The sequence below is a fragment of the Rhinolophus hipposideros genome, assembly GCF_964194185.1.
Source record: "Rhinolophus hipposideros genome assembly, chromosome: 22".
NCBI lineage: Eukaryota > Metazoa > Chordata > Mammalia > Chiroptera > Rhinolophidae > Rhinolophus > Rhinolophus hipposideros.
This window is the reverse complement of record NC_138068.1, coordinates 41,832,423-41,844,005: the sequence shown is the minus strand read 5'-3', so window position 1 is coordinate 41,844,005 and position 11,583 is coordinate 41,832,423.

The window sequence follows — 11,583 nt, the reverse complement described above, 5'->3', positions numbered from 1 at the left end:
CATTTTTTGTTAGATTTACTCCTGGACACAGTGTAGTGTTTTTGTTACTGTAACTAGTTGATATTTAATATAAATTTATTATTTTAAATTGTGTATAGTATGTGTCCCACATAAAAGTAAGCTTCATGAAGAAAAGGACCGTTTTGTTCATCATTATAGCTTTAGTATCTTGTTCACCACTCTATTCCTAATACCCTTTGTAGACCCTACTCCTCAACTATTAGTTGAATAAATGAGTAAGTGAATGAGTGAGTGAGTGAGTGAATGATATTGGGCATAAAGTCATTAAATAGGAAAATATGAGTTTCTTTTTTGGGGAAAAAAGGTATTGACTTTTCCAGTTCCAATCTCTAATTGGTCATAGTTGTCATAAAGGAACATTATTTATGTTTGTGTATTTATAATGCATATAAAAATCTTGTTGAAGTCTTTTGTTAAATCTAATAGTCTGCATATCTTCTAGAATTTTATATGTAGATGATCATATTGTCTACACATAACCGAATGCTGACCCATCAGTTAGCATTTGTACTCTTTTAACTTCTTTTCCTCATCATATTTCATTGGTTAGGTCCTCCAGGAAAATACTGAATAGTAGCAGGAATAGAGGAGCATTTTCATTTTATAAGCAAAGAAACAAAGCCTTGGGCTTGTCCAAGATCACTCAATGAATTAGAGCAGAGGCCAGGCTAGATTCTAAGATTCACAAACTTCTCTTTCCTTTATTATTTCTTGTTTTATTTTTAGTTAATTTAGTTAACATAAAAATAATTTGTTGTCAGAACTCTTTTGATTTTGAACCTATTGAAACCTTAAAAGAAACTTACATACAGTGTTGCGTACCAATAGAATATAATGCATGAGCATTCTGAGACTGACATGAAACCTCTGTTTATTATTAAAAATTCCAGCTATTTAAAACTACTATCTTCTAGTCTGTGAATATGTTTCAACTTCTTTTTAGGGAGAGATTTTAAGATGATGCAGGTCCTATAAAAAAAATAGGTAAGTTTCACGGATCACTTAAAATGAAGCAGGCACTTTGCTAGGTATTTTTAAAGTATGTGCTCATGATATCTTTATAACAATGCTCTTAGGCATGCATATATTATTATCCCCATTTTTACAGGTGAGGAAACAAATCTCAAAGCATTAAGTAAGTCCTCTTTTTTCTACATTTGCCGAACTTAGATTCAAATTTAGGTTGTACACCAAAGTGTATGATCTTCTTGCTATGTGTTTTGGTTACCATCAGGCATACACATGTGAAATTAACATATGATGAACTCAAATTAAGTTTGGAGGTTACAGGAATGAACTCTTTTCATTGCTTTAGCTTAGATTAATAAAATGCATGAAAATAAAGTAAATGAAGTCTCTTAGAAGCTCTTCCACATAAATATATACAAAGCAATAATAGATTCAAGTTAGTAAATGCCTTCAATATGCTGGGCACATTATGCATATTATATCTTATCTGTATAACAAATTTGGGAATAGAGTCTTATTAGTACCATTTTAGGGATTGGAAAATAAGAGTTCATAGAGATTTAGTAACAGCTAATAAGGAGCAAAACCAGATCATACCCTGCTGCTTATATTACATCAGGTTCGCTAAGCTGGTCTGTTAGCCCAAAGTTGTGTTTTAGTTGAAAAAATGTGCTCTAGAAACTTCATTTAAAGAAATTATTTTCATCGTTATGCAGTATGTAGAACCCAAGAGGGATTCTATAAACATGAGTACATGTTCCCAGACAACGAAGATAATATCTATGACAAACAGTCATTACCTAGAACATCTGTTAGGTTGTTTCTCCTTGTTTTAAATAATGCATGGCATGCTCTAATTCAGGTATACTCCTGAAAACCCAACAGCTTCTGCTGTGATTTCTGTGTATGATGAACGAGAATATCTGTTGATCATGGAGTACACCACTTAATCAAGCACTTTAGCTTCAGATCAAATTTTTTATATTTTTAACTATAATTATAGTTATAACCAACACTACTCAGCTTGCTTTATAATTTACATAATGATTCCATATTCAGTGTCTTATAGGCATTTAATCCTCAAAACAGCTCTGCTCAGCAGTCATTAATATTGTCTTCATAAAAATGTTTTTCAGATTGTCCACATGTATTGATGAAGAGAGACATCCAAGAGATATTGTTATTAAGAGTGATCATTCCCAATATAGTTTAATGTGGTGCTGTTTTGGTTTAACTGCATCCAGAAAAGAGGATGAAGGAATATATACCAGTTAGACAGTGGTTATCTCTGGTTATCTCTGGGAGACTTTCAGAAAAGCTCCCTCATTTATTTTATATATGTTTGTATTCCTTTAATTTTTTTCAATTTAATTTTTATTTTACACATATATTTCATTACATATTTTACACAAGTACAATGTTATACAAGTATATGTTTTTTTAAGAATCATATAGTTCCATAAGACTGATAATAAGACAGTAGTTTTCTACCCATCATCTCCCCCAAATATTTGGCTCCCTCCAAATATTAAGAGCCAAAGAGTTCAAATACTTTAGCTGTTTTGTATTTATTACTACACTTCAAATTAAACGTTTTTATTGCTATTTCTTATTGTTCAGTTTGAAATCTTATGTATTGACTTCTGTGAGAGATGGGGATTTAGAATACTTGTGTACACACCTCCTATCCCCCACCATTTACTGTGGTCAGAGTTTCTAATAGTCTCTTTTAAAAAACATTTGCTTGCTATATTTTATTTTATTTTTTGTGAAAGGCAAAATTATTACTTTAAAGAAAGAAAGTATAGGAGAATATCTTTGTAACTTAAAGGTGGAGAAGGACTTCTTTCTTTTTAAATATTTTTAAATTTTATTTTTCAATTACAGTTGACATAGAGTATTGTATTAGTTTCAGGTGTACAAAACAAAATAGTGACTAGATATTTGTATAACCTCACAAAGTGATCACCCCAATAAGTCTACTACCCGTCTGACAATGTATATATTATTATAATATTATTGACTGTTTCTATGTTGTACTTTACAGCCTCATGACTATTTTTTTCAATTATATTTGACATTCAATGTTATTTTATATTAGTTTCAGGTGTACAGTGCAGTGGTTAAACATAGTCACAGGAGGTGGAGTACAGCATAGGGAGATAGTCAGTGGTATTGTAACAGCTATATTCGATGTCAGAGGGGTAGTAGATAGGGGGAGGGGAGTTATCACTTTGTGAGGGGTGTAAATGTCTAACTATTATGTTGCTTTGCACACCTGAAACTAATAAAACAATAATAAAGTCTATTTTGTCTGATATACTAGGTCTGACAATTAAGTTCGCAAACTTGCCACCATGCACTTACATTGGCAGCACTGTACAAACAGCTCAATAAGGTTTCATAACCTTGGTATATCAGTGTCACAGCTGTGTTCGTGTTGACATGTGGTGGTGTCTTGCTGAGTGATGTTCATTATTGTTGTTGCATGTTTTTGTGTGACCATTGCAAGAATGTCTGAGCTTGAGTTAGAGCAAAGAACGAACATTAGATTTCTTATTAAACTCAGCAAGAGTGGAAGTGAAATCAGGGACATGTTAGTCCAAATTTATGGGGATAATGCCATGAAGAAAACAGCAGTGTACAAATGGATTAAATGTTTTTCTGAGGGGAGAGAATAGGTCAATGATGACGAGAGATCAGGGCAGCCAGAAATGAGCAGAACTGATGAAAACATTACAAAAATTTGTCGAATTGTGCGTCAAAATCATCGGTTGACTGTGAGAAGCATAGCAGACCAAGTAAACATTGATAGAGAAACGGGAAGATCCTAGCTGAAAATCATGGCATGAGAAAAGCAAAAATGGTCCTGAAGGAGCTCTTGCATCACAACAAGGCACCAGCTCACATGGCACTATCTGTGAGGGAGTTTTTAGCCAGTAAACAGATAGATAACTGTATTGAAACACCCTTCCCACTCACCTGATCTGATCCCCAATGACTTCTTTTTTTACTCAAAAATAAAGGAAATTTTGAAAGGAAGACATTTTGATGACATTCATCGGCTTCAAGGATAATACGATGAGAGTTCTGATGGCCATTCCAGAAAAAGAGTTCCAAAATTGCTTTGAAGGGTGGACTAGATGCTGGCATCAGTGCATATCTTCCCAAGGGGAGTACTTCGAAGGTGACCATAGTGATATTCAGCAATGAGGCATGTAGCACTTTTTCTAGGATGAGTTCACAAACTTGACTTTCAGAACTAATACAGTATCTGTCCTTTTGTGTCTGCCTTATTTCACTTAGCATAAAGACTACTTGCGTAAGGTTTTTTTATTTAACCTTTTTTAGTTTCACGTGTACTAAACAACAATGATTAGACATTTACACCCCTCACAAAGTGATAACCCCCCCAAGTCTACTACTCCTCTGACACCATACACAGCTATTACAATACCATTGACTATATTTCCTATCTGTACTTTACATCCCATGACTATATACAGAGGGTGCCAAAAAATGTATATACATTTTAAGAAAGGAAAAAACTGCATTAAAATTGTAGTATTCAGTATATACTGATAAGAAAAGATGAATACAAGTCATGTGTATACATTTTTTGGAACCCCCGGTTTGTGTGTGTGTGTGTGTGTGTAATGAATATATGTAATATTCAAGGTCAGGCTTCTTGTGTAGGTTTTTAAAGAATAAAAATTAATCTCTTGGTACCAGGCTTGACAAACATAGGCCACTAGAGGGCACTAGAGATTGCTAACTGCTTCCCAGTTATTTGAGGGGAGGGGTGCTGGTGCAATGGGTGTGAAGGAAGCTTCTTTACCTCTTTCTTTAAGGGGTCCTTTGCACTTTCAGTGAGATTGCGCTTGGCTGGCAGCCTGCAGCCCTTCTCTCCGCACTCCCTTGAACTGAGTGGATATTTGGAGGGATGAAAGTCAGTTATCCTGCAGGGATCAGATTCCCCCAGCATCGTGTTCTGCATGGTACTACTCCAGCGTAGAAAGCAGAACTGACATCTGAATACGTTTCCATGAGCTTCTCTTTATTCCTTTATTCTGTGTCCACATTCAAGGGGACTCCCTGAGAAATTTGTGGGGGCGTTTGTCATTGCTCAATGATAGTGGAGAGAATTGGTGTTTGGAGGAGGGGGAAGGAAATGAGAGTTTAGAAATTTCCAAAATTCAGCCAGAAATGCATGTCTGGAAACAACCTATTTATAAGTCCCTACCCTAAAACCTAACTCTATCTGACATAGGATCGTAAAGTGTTATTGCCTGGCTTAATACATGTGAATTGTGCAGGAATCCAGCCACAGGGTGAGTCAAGGTGCTTTGTTGTGTCCAGAACTTTACCAAGCGTTTTTCACTGTTTAGAAAACCATGGAAGATGACCACACCACTGATAGTGTTTGAGTGATCTGCACCACACTGTGGGCTTGGTCTGGATTCCAGGCTGTAATGGTCAGATTCTGACAGGACAAAAACACCTGACCATTTCATTATGTCTTCTAGAGAATTGTGTCCAAGCATTCATTTACCTATCATATATACTCACGGGCGTGTGTGTAGGTAAATGAATGCATTATATTTATGCATTAAAATAAAAGCATTATATTTATATATAATATATAAATATTTATATATACATTTACCAAAAGTTACTTTTTTATTCCCTTTCATTTATATTACAGAAAGAACATTATTTTATCTTTTTTAATGATGTGTGTAAGTAGGTTATACTATCTACAAATTTCACTTCAGGACAGTAAAGAATGCCTTTTTAAATAGCTGTGGTCTCCAACTCTGGCTTTCCATTAGAATCATCTGAGGAGCTTTTTTAAAAAATGACATCAGTGCCACGGCCCCACTCCAGACGAACTGAATCAGAGTTTGGGGTGGGGTTGGGAGAGCGGGCATCAGTACTTTTTTAAAGCTCCCAAAGTAATTCTGATGTATCAGTATTGCCTTGTTAGAACTTCAGAATCCAGCATCCCACCTCAGACCAGCTGAATCTGAATCTCTGGGGGTGAGGTCCACGTATTTGTGGTTGTAAACACCCTCTGGGTAATACTTTGACATACTGAAGTTTGAGAACCACTGTCCTAACTCACAAACACAGATTCATCTGAATCACAGCCTGCACTTTTTCTTTAACTTACCAGAGAATTCTAGCCACTTGAAGATTTGTTCTCCAGCCACTGCTTTTCATTCTCACACCAAATAAGTGCATTTCCCATAAAATCATCTGAGAAACCTATACCAGAGAATCAGTTTAAAAAATTACCAATTAATGTGATAAAGGATACCTACAACAACCATTTGCAAACATCAAACTTAATAGCAAAATATTAAACATTTTTCTTTGGAACACAGGATAAGGACACAGGTGCCCTCAATAACTATTTCCCTTCAACATTTATAGTAGAACTTTTAGCCAATACAGTAAGACAAGAAAAAAATATATAAGGCATAGGGATTTAAAACGAAGGAGCAAAACTATTGGTATTTTGCAAATATGATTGTATACATAAAAGCTGAAATAATCTATTGATATAAGAGATTAGAAATAATAAGAGAGTATCACAAGGTTGCTTATTGCAAAATCAATAACCAAAAATCAATTGCATTTCTCTATACTAGTAATGAACAGCTAGAATATGAAGTTAAAAGAAAAAGATATCATTTACATCTGCATCAAATATATACAGAGGGTGCCAAAAAAATGTATACACACTTTAAGAAAGGAAAAAACTATTAAAATTGTCATACTTGATATATACCAACAACAAAAGATGAATACAAGTCACATTTGATTTCTACAATTACAAGAGGTGCTCAAAGTGGTTACCATCAGTGTCCAGACACTTCTGATTATGGTGAACTACTGCTTGAGCAACGTTGACCAAAGTGTCCACTTGTATGCGTTTTCTTGGCACCACCGGTGTGTGTGTGTGTGTGTGTGTGTGTGTGTGTGTGTGTATCTGCATCAAATATATACATCATATATACATATGTACACACACACACAATCATGCACATCAAGTACCTAGAAATAAATCTAACAAAGGATTTCAAGACCGCTAGGGAGAAAAATGTAAAATAAATGGAGAGCAACACAATATTCATGGATTGAAAGACTCAACATCATAAAATATCAATCCTACCCTAAATTTATGTATAGAGTCACTGCAGTCCCAATTGAAATCCCAACAAGCAGTTTCTAAAATTTATATGGAAATGAAAAAGGCCAACAATAGCCAAGACCCTCCTGATGAAGAAAGAGGAGAGTGGATTTGCTCTAACCAATATCACGACTTAAAATAATACTAAATTAATTAAAACAGCATAATTGGGTTTGAGGGTGGATAAATAGATTAATAGAATAAGATAGATTCTTCTTAAAGAGACCCAGATATATATGGATGCTTGATTTATGACAAAATAAAATTTAAATGTGATGGGAGAAAAACTGTGTTTAAAATATATGTTCCTGGAACAATTGAGCATCCAGAAGAAAAATATAAAATTCAACCCATACCTCACACCATACACAAAATTCAATTCCGGGTAAGTTCAATGTGAAAAGCAAAATGAAAGACAAATAATAATAATAATTAATAATAATAAAGCTTTTAGAAGGTATCATAGGAGACTATCTTCTTAATCCTCAGATAAAGATTTCTTAAACAAGACACACAAAAATATTAATCATAAAGAAAAAAATTGATTTTTTTACTGCATTAAAAAATAATTCTATTCATTAAAATATACCATTAAGAGATGAAAAGGCAAGTCACAGAGTGAGAGAAAATATTTGGGGCACATAAAACTGACAGAGAGCTCAAACTACATAAAGAATGCCTATAACTCAATAAGACTGAAAATCCCATAGAAAAAAAATGAACAACAACAAAAAAAACCATCTTGAATATGCACATCACAAAAGGGAATCCAAATAGCTAACAGACATATGAAAAATGCCCAACCCTATTAGTAATCAAGGAAATGCAATTTAACATAATGTTCATATTAGCCAAAAACTGAAACTAACCAATATACATGAACTATAGAGTGAATAAATAAATTGAAGCATAGTCATGCAATAGAACACTATACAAACAAAAATAAATAAATGAACTATAGCCACAACACAATAATATGGATAATAACATAATGCTAAGTAAAAAAAAAAATACAGATGCAAAATAATATACATCTGTATATACATTTATAGACAGTTCAAAAACAGGCCAAAAAACTCAGTTTAGGGGTTCATACTTAGTTTATTAAACTATGAATAAAAGCAAATAAATTATTACAGTAGGAGTCAGTAGAGTGGTTACCTGAGGAGTGGTTATCAGTAAGGTGAATTCAGGTATCTTCTGGGGGTTGGCAATGTTCTATGATGTTTCCTAGTGGTGACTACATAGGAGTTTCACTTCTTTATAAATATGTTACATTTCACAATAAAATCGTTTTTAAAAACAGAACAATGTAGGTATGAACATTCTTGTGCCTTTCTCCTGGTGTAATGTTCAAGAGTATCTTCAGGGTATGTACTGGGAGTGGAATTGCTGGGCCATAGGAAGTGCAGAGTTCATATTTCCAAGATGGCAGCCAATTATTTTCCAAAGTGACTGCACCAATTTACACTCTGCCCTCAGCAGTGCTGAATCTTTATCACCAAATAACATCTTCACCAACACTTCATATTAGATTCTTTCATATTTGCTGCTCCAGGAAGTACAGAATGGTACCTCATTGCCATCTAAATTTGCATTTCACTGATTACAGATGACCCAAGGAAACTTTTCTTGAATTTCTTCACCTTTCATTTATTCAACATTTTCATATTGCTAGGACTATTTTTGAGTTGTATCAGAAAATCTGATGCTGAGGTTAGACATTCTGTAATTTCTTTGAAACGTATTATATTTAAGTTTTACTGTTCTCATTTTTATCTCATCCATATAGAATTAAGTTCAAGTAGGCTGTAAGGAATCTAATCTTATTCTTTTCCAGTATGGATAAACTGCTGGTCCAACACCATTTACTGAATAATCCATACTTTATCCAGGGATCTGTCATATATCAAGTTTCCCTATCTAGATAGGTTTGTTTCTGGACTCTTCTTAAAGTTTATGGGGTGACAATTGTTAGCAAAGTTATGTAGATTTCAGGTGTACAATTCTGTATTGCATCATCTATATCTGACATTGTGTGTTCACCACTCAGAGTCAGTTCTCTTTCCATCACCATATATTTGATCCCCTTTCCCTCATCTACCAGCCCCTTCCCTACTTATCCTCTGGTAACCGCTAAACTTTTGTCTGTGTCTATGAGTTTTGTTTCTTCATTTGTTTTTCATTTCTACCTTTTAACATAAGAATTTTTGTGGCTCATGAGCAGCCTTTTTTGAAATGCCTCTAGATTCTTTTAGAAGTGGGATCTGTGTCTTCTAGAAAAATTAATAATAGCTAACTCGAAGTCCTCTTCTAGGTGTTTTTTTTGTTTTTGTTGACTGGATCCTCACAACAGTCCTATGAGTCAAGTGATACACCAAGGTCAGGGCAGTGGGGGCAACTATCCGCATAAATATTGTTAAAAACAGTACTAACTCTGATGAAGAGTTCTCTGCTTTTTATTATCATCATGGCCCAACAACTCTAAACATCGGGGAAAAATAGTCCTCTCTGAAAACAAAAAAAATCTTTTGTCGATCAATGTCTTCAACAATGACTGTGATTACTGATGAATTTTAATTATATGTGTGTGTAAGCTTCAAAGTGGCATGTTTTTATTACTTATCCTTTAATAAACATTGAGTTCTACACAGAAATTGACTCAGAGAATTCTCTCATACAGCCAGCCCCTGAACCATGTGGACTCAGGTACAAGTTGTTTTTGTACACGTAAATTTCTAGGCTCAGAGTTGTTTGAGGCTCACTTTGCTTTAGTCGCAATCATGCCTCCAACCCTTCGGGCAGATTCAAAATAAACCATGATAGTGCAGTGCTTACAAAGTGAAGAAGCAAAACTTGAGTTCTGTCAATTCTGTCATTCTGTGACCACTTGGAGTTTTCATTTGTGTTTAAATTTCAAGATGATTAAACAGAAGACAAACTGTGAGGTGACTTATTTTAGTTTGGAAAGTGCACAATTGAGTTCAAATTTGAAAAAAATGTATTTATTTGAATAATATCTTTTTTATTAAATTTATTGGGGTGACAATGGTCAACAAAACTACATAGATTTCAATGAATAATATCTTTAAAGTTGAAATTTATTCTTTTGCTTTAAATGTGCATTTTAGAACAAAAGAAAAAAATCAAGAAAATAATGACCAGTTCTGATTATTACCTGATGATTACTGAAAGCAATTTTGTCATATGGAAGAATAAGTGTCACCAAATGAAACAGCAGCTACATCAGAAAGTGTGCTGCTGCTCTAACGTAAGCACTCCTCCCATTTGTACAAGAGCATTCTGTGGTGGGGGCCCCACAGTCCAAGCCAGACCCACATCCTTTACCAGGACACTCCATGGCCCTGTGAGGATAAGAGCAGGACATACTGGAAGCTGAGTCTATCCCAGACCAGGAGTGTGGGCAACACTTGCCGGCCAGTACAGTGTTTTGCTCCAGTGAACTCAGGTGGAAGTAACTTGTACAAACACTGACCATGGCTAAAATGCCTAGGTGTGAGAACAGGAGGTCAGAGTCCAAGAGAACACATGATAAGATGCAGTTGGCTGGCAACCAGTATAAGAGCCTGGGTCTTTTAGCTGTTTCTGGTTCTCAGTCTCTGGAGAGACCCCATCAGTTCCTGAAGGACCCCATTTTTCCTACATAGCATTATCTTCTACCTGTAGCGGTCATGGTCTCACCCTGCCCATATGCTCTAAGCACTCATATCCACAAAGCAAGGCTGCTCTCCGTAAATGCCTGTGGCTCTCTGCACCCAAGACCATCTTCTCTGACCTTGGGAGCCCTCTACCCCTGCCCACAGAGCAAGTTGGAAGAGACAGAGTCATGCCCAGAATCTGTCCTCAACCTAGAACGATGGAGATTTGGCGATTAGACACCCAGTTCTCTTTGTCCCTCACGAGAATGACCCTGAAATGCTTATTCTACACTGCTCCCAGAGCTTCCCAGCAAAACTGCTCAGTTAGGCACCCTGTACCAGCCTCAGTCCCTCCCTGCCTCACTTCCCCATCCCCCACACATTTCCTAGCATCACCTCCTAACTAAGCTACTTTCACTTGACTCTCCTCAGGATCTTCTTTTGTGTATTCCCAAACTAAGATTTTACACATCTTTGCTCACTCAGTGATTAAGGCCTAACATATAGTAGTTGCTTAATAAACTTCAAACCAGACCAAGAAACAACTATTTGAGATTGTTACCATCTAATCTTTGTCTATGGCTCTGGTGCTAAAACAAACACTGAGCAGAGGCACTCCCTTTGGTTGAATTTCTCATTGAACTTCTAACCTGGGGAAGCGCTGAGCTAATTTGGGGCGTTGTAGAAATGGCCAGTTACTTGTCCTTTGACCTTTGAATCTGCTTTTGGAAGTAGAAA